Source organism: Dipodomys merriami, unplaced genomic scaffold, assembly GCF_024711535.1.
Source record: "Dipodomys merriami isolate MVZ:Mamm:240054 unplaced genomic scaffold, mDipMer1.0.p SCAF_35, whole genome shotgun sequence".
Lineage (NCBI taxonomy): Eukaryota > Metazoa > Chordata > Mammalia > Rodentia > Heteromyidae > Dipodomys > Dipodomys merriami.
In genome coordinates, this window is record NW_027205048.1 from 8,530,178 (window position 1) to 8,544,366 (window position 14,189).

General features: G+C 40.5%; 1 protein-coding gene across 3 annotated transcripts in view; it reads right to left on the bottom strand.

The window, feature by feature from the left end:
• Hspa12a (heat shock protein family A (Hsp70) member 12A) overlaps window positions 1-14,189 on the bottom strand; it is a 141,951-nt gene that overhangs the window by 126,505 nt on the left and 1,257 nt on the right. The gene's annotated exons all lie outside the window — the stretch shown is intronic.

A 14,189-nucleotide genomic window follows, 5' to 3' on the forward strand; every position in this document is an offset into this window, starting at 1 on the left:
ACTTTCTTGCCTGGAGTTGGCTTTGGACCAGTGATCCTCTGTTCTCAACCTCCTGAGTAGTTACGATTTCAGACATGAGCCACCAATGCCCAGCTGAGAATTTATGCTCCTAATTCCCAAGGCACAGGAGACAAAGCCACCAGCACATTCCAGGTCCTTTCCTGGCCTCCCACTGTACTGGGCTCCCTCTCAAAAGGGCTGTAAGTGCTCCAAAGCCATGTGTGTGAATGCAAACTCCACCTCTCAAACTTTCGGTTGTATTAGGTATTTAGCTCTTCTGCTGGCCCCTACATACGTCTATCTCTGGATTTCTGGAAGTCCTGTGCACAATCAATGTTTTCCGAGCTGAAATGCAAGAACGCAGCTTCCAGACGTGCATGGAAAGCAGTGCGGATGTGTGCTTTACCACATGTGCAGACCCTAAATTTGGAAAACTTTCCTTGTCTCTGAATTAGAAACTGAGTAAAATCAAGCAGGTGGTATGTGCTACGGCAAATGCTGGTGACTAGCCATGAAAGAGAATCAAGAAGAAAAGAAAACAGTCTTAGTTTGGGGCAGAAGGAGAAGAGAAAGTGCTTGGAAAGGTTCTGAATAACAAACAGTAAAAGGAGAAGGGGGGAAAAAACCCCTGCTCATCATGACCAGAGCATTTAGTGCTTTTAAGCTAAATACCTCTGCATATTAAGCAAATAGAGAAAAGCCAGTTAGAAGATGTCATCCAATTGAACTGCACAGTGTTCAGAAAGCCTATAGGAGGTGTCTGGCTTGACCCCTTTTCCCATCACATGCCCAGGCCCAGCCAGGCTGTTTAGTATTGCGTCTCCTCTCCAGCTGTGGAGCTTATTGAAAAGCTCTAGCTCCCCGCCTGGTTTTGGCACATTTTCTGCAGGTGCCTCCTACTGAGGCCACAATGGGCTGCTCGGGAGGTTTAGACCTGTCACCAGCTATGGGGGGTGTGGGGGTTGGCAGTAGTCGAGGGAGAGCGGTCATTGTCTTAAAGGGCCAGTGACATTGTGTGCCTTCACCACAGAGCCTGAGGCACTGGCACCTGCTAATGAGATGAATCCTTTCTTGCTCCCGCTCTTTTCTCTCTTTAATGATTTAACTTGATCGCTTTGGTTCCTTTCTGGAAGGGGAATTGCTCCATTGATCATATAAAGTAATTGCCTGGAAAACATTGCTGTACAACAACTACCACTGCTTTCCTGGCTGAAAATGTCACAGCAATTGAAAAGCTCTTAGCCCAGTTCAAGAACGAGGTAGCAGAAGAAAAGTCTTTGCATACAACCCCAAAGACCCCTCTAGTCCCAGAGGTATGAGTTTAGGGTATGATTGGTGTGTGTGTGTGTGTGTGTGTGTGTGTGTGTGTGTGTGTGTGTGAGAGAGAGAGAGAGAGAGAGAGAGAGAGAGAGTATGTGTGTGTGTGTGTGTGTGTAGAAGGCAGAATCTCTCTTGTGACATGGTATGATTTTCGTATGAGACTTGGTAGGAAATTAATCAAATACCTTTAAAAACAAAAGCAAAATTCCCTAAGCCCTAAAGCTAGATGTATCTGTCCAGAGAAAGAAATTATTGACTTGGTCCTTCGTTCTTTTCTGAGGACACTTACACAGCACGAGTCAGTAAAGGAGGCAGAACCCCCTCATCTAAGAGGTAGCAGGGGGCTTTGGTTTTAGGAGGAATGGATGTTCTTGTTTCTCCCGTCTAATGATGTTTCAGACCTGTCACTTGGCGGCAGCAGTGACACACTGTGGGGATGGGGACCACACATTGAGGAGTTTTCCTAAATAACTTGATTAAATAGCCATTGCTAAGCTGATGGAAGGAAACACTTCACCTGGGAGCAGGGAGTGTGGAGGCGAAGGGTGGGGGAGATTACTGTCATCAGCATGAACCTGCCAGCCAACAACCAGGATGCTTTCCTTTCTCCTCTGACAAGTTAAAGCCTTAACTTTGCATCGATAGAAGCATCTAAAAAAAATGAAGTTGCTACTTTAACTGGGTTACTAATTTGGGAACCAAGCTTCAGGTGACTCAGCTTTCACCAGGATGAGCCATGGATTTTTAATTTATAACTATTATTATAACTATATGCCTTTAAAAAGGCAACAGGCATCTTACCTGCTCCCTGACAAAGAGCGCAGACTATTTATAATTATGAAGCAGGTTCTGTGCTAACCTTGTGAAAGGTCATAAGATGAGTTCCATACCTATACATCAGTATGTCACTTTTTTTTCCCCTTGGAATTTAGGGACGTGGGATCGTAGATTTAAAAAAAAAATCTTTCTATGTTGTCAGAAGATACTAGCTATTCAGTGAGGACATTACACATACTATATCAACCTATATAGTATATACATGAGAGTACTTTTTCTTTTTTATATACCAAAGAGGATGTTTAAAAAAAAAGAATTAATTCCTGGATACAAAGAATTACACTGAAATTTTTTAACCTAAATTTCTTTTTCTACTTATATAAAAATAGAATAATTTTTTACTTTTGAAAGTAAAATGAGATCACCATATAATTAGAAAAGTAATATAGAGCCAGATAAAACATGAAACGGAACCCAGAGTTCTGGATCTGAGACCTTGCTCTTAAAAAATAAACACAATTTTTTAAAATGGCTATTCAGCATATAGATCATAGATCGTGTGCCTTGTTACATTTCTTCTTCATGGAGAGTTAGTCTGAGTTGTAGTATAAGAAGTCTAGAGATCATCTGTTATTCATAATTGCATCTTAAAGTCAACTTAAAAGAAATCTGAAACAAAAACAAAAAATAAAAAAGGATGGCTTGGTGGCGAGTCCAAGCACGGAGTTAATTCTAGCAGCTGTGCTTATGAGATACGTGGTCAGACAGAAGAGGGAGTTGAGGGAAAGCTCAGCCAAGGTGGGGGTAGAAACTCTACCCTACTGGCCAAGAACGCAGCACCAAGCCAGGATGCAAGCATGCAGAAGCACCAGGGAAGGCAGTTCTCGGGTGGAGGCAGCTGGAAGGGTGGTCAGTAGGTCCAAAACTTTCCTGTCCCCTGAATAAACCCCCAGTGTGAGGCCGAGGGTAGGGGGAGGTGTTTCAACATCCTATTTTTCTGGATTGGATAAAATGAACATCTAATGAGGAAAGATAACAACAACAAAACAAAGCAAACAAGCCTGGTTAGGAGAATGTCAAATCTGCCAACAGCCATAGATTGGCTTCATTTTTCATCTTCTTGTCCTTTATTTGTACACAATGCAAGACAGACAACAGAACCGGACTTTACAGCTTACTCTCTGTGGAGTAAGCATGTTTTAAATTACCTGAATTTACATGGCTTAAATTAACCATTAAGCTAAGTATGTTAGAACTTCATATGAAAACAGGGTTTATAAAAATGTCAGGCAGACATTTTTTAAAAGATGCATTTCAAAACATTGCATTATTCCTATATACACACACACTTAACTGATTTACATGTACACTGTAATGAAAATCATACCCGAGGCTCAAATGTGGTTGGTCTACATACTAATCGCTAACTTTCTGTGCAGTCAGATCTGTAAATTGACTTAGGCAGAGAGAGACATTTCAGCCTGAATACTTTGTTTACCTAGTAAATCCGTGTGTTTTCCTTTGCAACTGACAGGTATCTCATTTGATAAAAGAGCACTCCCAGAAATGCCAAGATGCATTATACTTAAATAAAAACCCAACCTCAAGCACCTGTTGACATGTTTGCATTCAGACTATAAGGTATATCCTGTTCCTGTTAGGCAAAATGATGATGTAAATTTCACTTTGTACTGTGGGAACAGAACAACAAGACCACTAGCTAAGGGGAGAAAACCATTCAACTAGTCTATGCCATTGCTGAATGTGTGAGATAAACCACACCGAAGAACATCGGGACCACAGTGTTTACAATGAAGCCAGACATTACTGAAACGGTGATACATGCTTCATTCCCTCCTCCATCAACAGGCTTTCTCTGCTTCTTATAATTGTAGAATTCCATGTGCTGGGTTTCCTTTCTTGTAAAAGTCAGAAAGTACTACATGGCCCAAGCAGTTTCCTGTCCTCCTATCCTCTGTTGGATGCAGATGGCAGCCCCCCTTCCTTCACTCATCACCTTTCAGAGTTAGAACTGATCTGAAAACATCCAGCTGAAATGGAGACACTCGAAGAGACATCCCAAGTGTGACTGTGACCCCAGGACCAGTTACAGATGGCCAACTATACACAGAAGCCAAACCCTTGCCTACACATTCGTCCAAAACTGAGATTGGAGGGCACTGGAGTTATGATCAGCAGGCCGGAGTCTACTATCAGAAACACAACAGTATGGACCACTCTGACAGGCTAGCTAAGCTGTGACCCTACCAGGCACAGGCATGTGTGTGACATGGCTGACTTACCAGTCAGGACCGGTTGGTGCCAAGAAAGACAATGCTGCTTTTCTTAGCATTAGGGCTTTAGAAAAAAGTATGAAAAGAGTTTCAGCATGCCCCTAGCAAGTCTAAATCAAAATTCATAGGGAAGGAAACTAGTATGGGTATGTGTGTGTACACATTCAAATACACACATATATACATATACATGGAGTAATGGTTTTCTCATATAACAAATAATATTTGGAGATAAAACACATTGCAATTATAAATTAAAAGAGGTCTGATAGTTTTGAATTCTTTAATTTCCTGCTTTGGTAGAATTATAATTATTCCCCCCAAAAGTAACTAATCTTTCATTACCAAGCTTATTGGACATCTACCAACAAAGAAAAAAAGAAAAAAAACCTAGTAATTGAACAGAAAACATTTTTTTGGCAAAGGTCCTAGTTAAGAATAATATGGGTGTATTTTCAGGAAAGTATGCAGAGAATAACATTCATTCTAAAGTTTATAATGTGATCATCACACATTTTATTTTGAATACCATTTTTAAATAAAAAATTTATGATTAGAACCTTTTGTTCTTACCCTAAAAACAATAGTCCTGGCTTTTATCTTCTTAAAATCAGCACAGAAACTATTTTCTTTATAGAAAAGATTTCTGATTAGGCAACCGAAGTTCAGGTCAAAGCCACAAGTTAAGACAAATCCCAGTCAAATGGTGACGTGGAATCATTTTACATAGAAACAAAAACAAAAAGCCTGGCCCTGGTTCCAGCAAACAAAACCACTGCTTTTAAAATTATAAAGGCAGAAAACAAAGTCTGCAGATACAGAGATCTGAGGTGAACCAAGACGGCTCTTCTCTACAAAATTCCTCAGTCTGTTCATGCATTTTATAATACTCTCTTTGAAATTCCGAGTTGAAAAGCCTGGGTGTGCATGTGTGCGATGTGAACTATTAGAAGGATGGTAACCTCAAATCGTCTACAAATCTCATTGTGATTGCTCACAAATCGACTCCGATTTTGACAACATTCTCATAATAAGGACTCAACAGCAAAGCAGCCTCAGGGCCTTCGTGAAATCCCAGTTACAGCAAGCGCAGGAAAAGAGTGTGGCCCCAAGCCGGGCTGCCTGCAGCACACCACAGGCCCTGTCTTTAGGCACACCAAAAGAAATGGGGAAAGAAAAGGCACCCAGACACTTTTTTTTTAACTGTATTTTTTTTTTTTTTTTTTGGTACTAGTGACCAAACCCTGGACAATGTACTTGCTGGGCAAGCGCTTTGCCACTGAGCTACATCCCAGACCACCCAGACACTTTTTTTTTTTTTTTTTTTTTTGGTCCATTATGGGGCCTGAACTCTAGGCCTGGGCGCTGTCCCTCAGCTCTTCAGCTCAAGGCTAGCAAACCACTGCTTGAGCCACAGTGCCACTTCCGGCTTTTTCTGCTTATGTGGTGCTGAGGAATCAAACCCAGGGCCTCATGCATGCAAGACAAGCAGTCTACCACTGAGCCACCTTCCCAGCCCCCACCCAGACACTTTTATTCTGAGCCTCAATATTTAAATGGAAGTACCTTCACTGGTAAGTTTTCTTTTTCTTTTTTCTTTTCTTTCCTTTTTTTTTTTTTTTTTCAGTTGTGGGGCTTCAACTTAGGGCTTAGGCACTGTCTCTGAGCCTCTTTGTGCTCAAGGATATTGCTCTACCACTGCAGCCACGGCACCATTTCCAGTTTTTGAGTGGTTAACTGGAGATAAGAATCTCATGGGACTTTTCTGCCAGGGCTGGCTTTGAACCATGATCCTCAGATCTCAGCCTCCTGAGTAGCTAGCATTGCAGGAGGGAGCCACCAGCACCTGGCAACAGGTTAAGTCTTCTGATCTAAACACTCTTCGTTCCACTCTGAGTGCACTGGTGCCAGAGCCCCTAGCACTTTCTTATTATTCTTTCCTGTATCTGAACTGTGGCCGTTACAATGTAGTTATGCTCACTGTAGCCCCAACCAAACCTGCATCATTAGTGACACCATAAAAACATATCCACTTTAGCCGGGTATGGTGGCTCACACCTGTAATCCTAGCTATTCAGGAGGCTAAGATCTGACCTGAGGATCGCAGTTCAAAGCCAGCCCAGGCAGGAAAATTCATGAACTCTTTTCTCCAGTTAACTACCAGAAAACCAGAAGTGGCGCTGCGGTTCAAATGGTAGAGCACTAGCCTTGAGCTGAAGAACTGAGAGACAGCGCCAAGGCCCAGAGTTCAGGCCCCATGACCACCCCCCCCAAAAAATATTTCCACTTTAGAAATAATATTTCAGTCTTTCATCCACACAAAAATTTTCAACTACTAAAGGAAACTGTTTCTCTGAGAAACTGATCTGGATCCACTTCTATTTCTATTCACTACTATTTCTAGAAGATTCACTTAAGCTAGAGGTGAACATATCCACCTAATGTAACAATTTTATCATTGAGTAATATATTATCTAGGTCAATCACATTATCCTTTGTCATCATAAAACATAATTCAATAATTTTTTAATTTTTCCCCAGAAATTTAGTCTATTCACATGCTAGGCAGTCATCACAGATGTAACCTTAATTTTAGAGGGCTTCAATGATAATAATGTATCTGACTGTCTCATATGAAAATGGTGCCACTAAAACAGTACTGCAGATGTGCCTCAAATGATTTTATCTTTAAAAAGATCTGGGAATTTACTCCCCTAAATTATATACATATATATAGTAAAAATATAATATATATAATGTAGTATAACATATACTTATATATAACATATACTTATATATAACATATGACATGTATGTAATATAATATATGTTACTCTCCTAAATTATATATTTATATACATGGATTTATGTACATACTATATATGTATATATGTATATACATACATATGTATATATATAATTGAAATAACTAGAATTCTTTTTCTTTTTCTTTTTTTTTTTTTTTGTCGGTGGTGGGGCTTGAACTCTGGGCCTGGGTGTTGTCCCTCAGCTCTTCAGCTCAAAGCCAGCACTCTACCACTTGAGCTACAGCGCCACTTCTGGTTTTCTGGTGGTTTATTGGAGATAGGAGTCTCACGGTCTCACGGTCTCTCCTGCCCGGGCTGGCTTTGAACCGCGATCCCCAGATCTCAGCCTCCTGAGTAGCTAGGATTACAGGCGTGAGCCACCAGCGCCCGGCTAAAATAACTAGAATTCTTAAGCTTCTTAAACAGAACAAGATAGGTTATATAGAACAAGTCCAGACAGAAAAAAGTAACAAAATAACAACCATCTCATACTTATCTCACACTCAATTAATGTAAAGAATTAAGGCTCAAATCTTTAACAACTAGATTTCTTTAAATCCTTCAAATCATTTTTGAAACTTTTATGTTATCATAAGATTACTGGCTAGGCTTGTAGAAATCACCAGTGATGAAGACAGGAGATGGTCTCTTGATTCTGCTAATAGATAATTCCTCTTAAGACAGATAAACTTAATGTTTGTTCTCAGGAAAGCTAAAATTCCCTTCAATTGGGTTCTTAAGTTTAATCACAAAGGTCAAATGACTTATTAATTCTCATTCAAGCACAACATCATCATAGGTAGGCACAAAAGTACTAGGAGCCAAGATTGAAACTTCACCAATTAATTTTAACAATACCAGAGGAACATTTTTAGTTATAATTTGATAAAACACCGAACTCATCTTAACTGAGTTCTTTCTTCTTGGCTTCCCTCTAGATGGGAACTATATTTACTATTTTTTCACTTGCAATAAGTTCAATCATAGTATTTATCTTGTTACTTGTTTATTTTTAAAAGTACAAATTAGAAAATCTGGTGTGTGCTTTACTAGTCCTATATTATGCCACTAAAATATCCCTAACTTCCATCTATCTCTATAATGTTAGAAAAATTATTTCAAAATGGCAAAACAGCTTGCTTTAAAATATTAATTTTGCTTGATCTTTTCCTATTCTCTTCACAGTCTGAGCTCATTGGATAATTACCCTACTTCTAGTTTCATTCTGGCCATAAAGAAATTGTGTGTCTTTCCCTTAAATACCAATTAAACTGCCAGCATGGTGTCTCCAACAGTATCTTCTCGTCCTCAGTGTCAAAGGGCTTTGAACAAATGACCAGAGGGAAGAATCTAAAACAGTTTCTGACAGGATGCCAGCTCTGAATATTTGCTTTAAAACTATAGCTCCAGCTTTCTGCTTTATTTTGAAAGCATTGACTTTACAATTCTGCACAAATGCAAAAGGTTAACATATAAGCAATAGTTTCCCAGGAGACTAATCACCTCAAAAGGTCACTAGCACTATTTTTTTTAAAAAGGGACCTCCCCAATTATTCAAGTCAGTGTGGATTCCTGTACAGAGAAATAGGTTTTTAAACACATATGACAAAATAATTTTAAAATGCTATACCTTTCTAACTGAATTGATTTGATAATAATCACACTGGTCACTAAGTGTTAGGTATGATGGGAAGAAGTTTACATGGATTTTACTCAATCTCATAGAAGAGTATGAAACTGAAAATATTAGTGAGGAAAAAGGCTCAGAGAAGTAACTTGAAAAAGGTCACAGAGTTGGAAACTGGAAGAATCAGGATCAGGATTTGAACTCATTTAGTTGATTTCAAGACTTAACCTTCTAGACCATCTTGGCCACATCACTATCAAATTGTCCCCTTCTCTGCAAGTGAAGATAATAAGCATAGTTTCTATATAGTAAGGAAGCCTTCTGGGGAAATATGTGTGCTGGTACTGAGGTTTGAACTCAGAGACTTGGCGCTTTCCCTTAGCTTTTTAATCAAGACTAGACCTTTAACACTTGAGTGAAGCCACAGCTCCACTTCTGGATTTTTCTGGTAGTTAACTGGTGATATAAGTATCATGGACTTTCCTGCCTAGGGTGTTTTCAGACCACAATCCTCAGATCTCAATCTCCTGAGTAGCTAGAATTACTGGCTGGAGCCACCAGTGCCCAGCTTCAAAGGAGAAATCTTTCAGAGCAGTGGGTCTCCATCTTGGCTTCATATTAAAATAGCTCTGCCTAGGCCCCATTCTCTGGAGATCTGATTAACCCGGCTAGGGACAGGTCTAAGCATCGCTGTTTTTCAATATTGTAACAGCGAATGAAAAAGACAGCATGTATCTTCCTTGTGCTTAAATACTACTAGTCCTTAGACTGAAATAAAATCTAATAGAACAAAACCCCAGGTGATTCTAACATACAGCTCAGACTGGGAACCAATGACCAAGAGATCAACATGACCTACCCAGAAACCTTTCTCTGAGACCTCAATGTGAGCAACTCAGCTGGCTCTTCTATGGAGAGTCTAGCAACTGCTGACCCAAGAGAGGCAATTCATGTATGGAGTCCTAGCATTGAGAGGCAGAGATACATGATGAGAAATGCATGGGTATTGGAGTCAGCTAAGCATGGGTTCAAATTCTACCTCTGCTATCTATGAACTGTGTAATCTTAGACTACTACTTACCTCTTGCAATTGCTTTGCAGATTCAGCTGGATGACATAAGCAAAGCTTCAAACCCATGCAAGTGTTCAACCAAAGGTAGCTGTGAGCCGGGTGCTGGTGCTCACACCTGTAATCCTAGCTACTCAGGAGGCTGAGATCTGAGGATCATGGTTCAAAAGCCAGCCTGGGCAAGAAAGTGCATGAGACTCTTCTCTCTAATAAACCACTAGAAAACCAGAAGTGGAGCTGTGGTTAAAGTGGTAGAGCACTAGCCTTGATCTGAAGAGCTGAGGGACAGCGCCCAGGCCCAGAGTTTAAGCTCCATGACAGAGGAAAAAAAAAAAAAAAGGTAGCTGTGGTGGCGGGTTTAGTAGCTTTTGTTGTTCTTACAATTATTGTGCCAGGAGACATGGGTAAAACAAAACCACACTTTAAAAGCTTTTTATTAGCCAAATCATTCCTACTTTTGTTACTTAGCATTTAATTTGCAGCTATTTATATTTGCAATTAGTTTGACAATCCTATTTCTCACTCATGACAACTGGGATAAGAAGGTGAGCATTATTACCACTACTTTCTAGATGAGGAAAAGGCATCCTTCCCCATCTATTCCCTCACGATGATTCTATGATTAAAGGCACCTGCAATCATGTTCATTAGTTCCCTATGAAAATGATATTCTACACAGATGTCAATGCAGGGAGGGAGAATTAGCAAGCACTTGCTAGCAACCCCAAAATAGCATCTAAATAATCACTTTGGAACATTCAAGTCATGGCAAACAAGTTCCAATTTAAATAGAAGTATTGGATAGGATGAAGGAAAAATGAACAAATCTATTTTTCTTTATATTTGCTCATTGGGGAAATGTCTGACATAGCTTAGAATTGGTTTGAAATGTAAACGAAAGGATGGTTAATTTCCTGTGTGAAGGCTCTTCCATTCAGCAGGTTGAAATAGATTTATGCACCACTTTGTGTTAACTCAAACACAAAGTAAAAGAGATCTAAGATGGAAAGACCTTAGTGGCTCTCAACCAAAGGTCATCAGAAAGCTCATGGACTCTATAAGGGACCAAATGCATCCCAAACACTTCCCCTGCCCCACCCCACCCTCTGCCCAAGACTGAATAAGGGCTTATCTGCATATATATTATTTTGCATATATCTATAGCTACCTATTTTTTCATGAATGAAATATAAAGACTTCTAACAGTACTACTGAGTTTATCAGCGGCATATTGTTACTATTATTATATGGTAAGGTACAGTCTTTGTGCTCAAAAAAGTTAGGAAACACGGACCAACCCAGACCTCTTTCTTAAGAAGCTCTTAGGGTCATCTGTGATTCCAGTGGATGTTTTATCATTCTCAAATTGTCCTTACCTCACACCATACAGGCTCATTCATAGGACAACAACATGGCTATATCTCCCCACCCCCAAATATCCCCTTAGTCTGAGACTAGGACCTTGGTACTTGCTGCTTTTGCTCATTGGCTAGCACTCTACGAACCGAGTTACACCTCCAACCTCTTACTTCCTCTTTGTAAAGGGAGAGCAAAGTTCTACCCTCTCTAAGGGCATATGTTAAAATTTTGTACATCTCCAGAGTCTTAGCTTTTCCTTCCCTCCCATTCCCAACTCCCCAGGCTGGTATTTTTAGGATTAGGTCCATACCAACTTCTTTCATGCACTGATGCTCTGATAGTGTCCTGGGACACTGAGTCTCAATATGAGATGAATAAAGCAGTCACCAAGGTGCTTAAAGAATATGTGAAATCTGTACGCCATCTGCATATACATGAGTGTATTGTACAGCTAAAACCCCAGGGCTCCTAATTACTTGTAGAAAATAAATGCAAATACTCATAAATTACCATTTTGTTTACTGGATCTATCAACACTAGCAGGCTGTTAATAAATCTGCCTAGCAACTTTTCAAAAAGGCTTTATGTCTATTATTTCAATTTATTGTTTGCTGATTCATTTAAGTGCTACTGGAGTATCATTAACATTTAAGTGTTGTTAAGAGAGGAAATGGTATGGATTTTATTTGCTCCTTGTTCGCTAGTACCGAGAACAGTGCCTGGAATATGGCAAAAATTCAAGGAATATTTGTTGATTGAATAACAGAAGTATAACAGGATGATAGTTTTGTTTCTATGCCTTCACAACATTTCATTTTTATCTGAGATGAAATAAACCTATAACAACTAAATCCTTAATAGTTTCTTCCCAGTAATCAATTCTCCTGTAATCTCTGGCTTCATATCCTTTCCCCAAATACATATTGTAGTTTTGAAAGTTACACAAGTAATTGATTCATATAAGGAAAATAGGATATTAACAATATATAAAAAGAGGAAAAGAAAAGCTCCATCAGATGATAAGATTGACATATGTTCATGAGGTTCTGCTGTGTGCATATGCACACGCGTGCATGGGCATGCATGCATATATACACACGTTCCAATGTGACATTGCTGAAGTCTGTCTTCCACTTTGGATTTAGAAGTTTTTCTTCTCTGAATCTATCTTGTTTGTCTCTTGTTATAGCTCTGTACTATCCTATGACCTAAATCCATTCCTTTCCCAGTACCTTGATCCTCCAAATGGATCTCCCCTCCCATTTTCCACCAGCACATACATCTGTTCTTACCTCAGCTTCTAAGTCCATGAGGACATCTATCTCCACTTGTAGTCCTCCTTATAGTCATCCCAGATGCCAATGCTCCTCAAGCCCCACTTGTCCACAGCCCAATGCACCACATCCCACCAAGAGCAGACAACTCATCTATCTTAAAAATCGTAACAGAAGCCTACATTACCCTGAATGGTCTACTGCGGTTCCCCAGTGACCCAATGTCTTTCTCTTCTTCCTTCTCTCTCATCCTTCTCTTCTCATCGTTCCTATTGTAATTTAGGCCTTTATACTTACAGCATTTCTGCCTAGTTCTCCTGCTGTCTGTACAGCCAAATACATCAATCCTACCAGCTGCTACTGAATCATTTGTGGTGGTTTCCCACACTTACAGAATGAGATTCCAGTCCATTCGCACTCTCACCTCAGCAATTTTTTTTCTTCCCCCCTCACCTCAGTTATTTTTGTTTTCATCACAATTTCTCATTATTCCTCAAAACAAACCCTCACTCCAGACAGACTGGCATACTCATTATTAACCCAACTCTAAAACATTAGGTTGTGAATTCATCACTTCTGACCATTTATGTGTCCAACCCATTCATTCACCCAGTAAGTATTTACTGAGCATCTATTCTATTAGGCAGTACTTTGAGGCTGTGGATGCAGGGGTAAACAAGACAGAGACCCACAAGATTACAGGGGGCAATTCAGTGGCTAGCAAGCCCTAGGCCCTGAGTTCAATCTCCATTACAAACAAAAGACAAATGGGTCAAGACAGCCCTGAAGGATAGGCTTTGTGGTCTAGGCTACAAGTGGGCAGCCTAGAGTTGAGAAGAAAGGACAGACTGACTGAAACCAGGGCTGGAGTGGAACACAGCCTCTCTGAAGACACGGGAGTCAGACAGAACGTTCCGGGATCTGGGAACATGGATGCCTTCTATGCAAGTAAATGAGGCAAGGTACAAAAATATGGGCATTAGAATGGTTTTGTTTTGTAAAACAACAACAACAACAAAAAGTTCTCTGAATACCCAATCAGCAGAGCGCCAGGCTCTGCAGTGAACAGGAAGATGACTCATCCTCAGCTCCAACCATCCAGGGATTTCCATCCGGCAAGGAGGAGAAGGCAGGTTGGTGAGGATGACTCACAGCTTAGCAAGAGAGATGTTTCGTAAGAGATTCGGAGGAAACATAGAGGGCATTCTGAGGGAGGACGTACAGAACCATATATTTTTATTCACCTATAGCCACTTGGTACATAATGCAGGAAACATTTTGTTTCTAAGTGCTTTCTTACTAGCTTTCTTTATTCTAAGCGACGGGCGAAGCAGGTGGAGTGGGTCAGATTATGTCTTCCAGATGAGCAAGAATGGCACCGTGCTTTTAAGTGATCTACTTATGTCGCGCGTACCTAAACAGGCAAGGGCAAAACAAGAGCACGCTGGCCACATCGGCCCACGCCCGTGGCAGTGCAAGTATCCAGGGGACAAGGCACGCACTAAGAAGTTGTGCAGCTGCACACGACACCTGGCAGGTGCAATGAAGCCATGCAGCCTTCTGGCGAGGGGGTCGGACATCACCTAGGGCTTTCCTCCATCACCCCTCACCTCCCCAATTCCTGCCTTCTTCCTCCCGGCTCCTAGACCTGTCCAACCATAG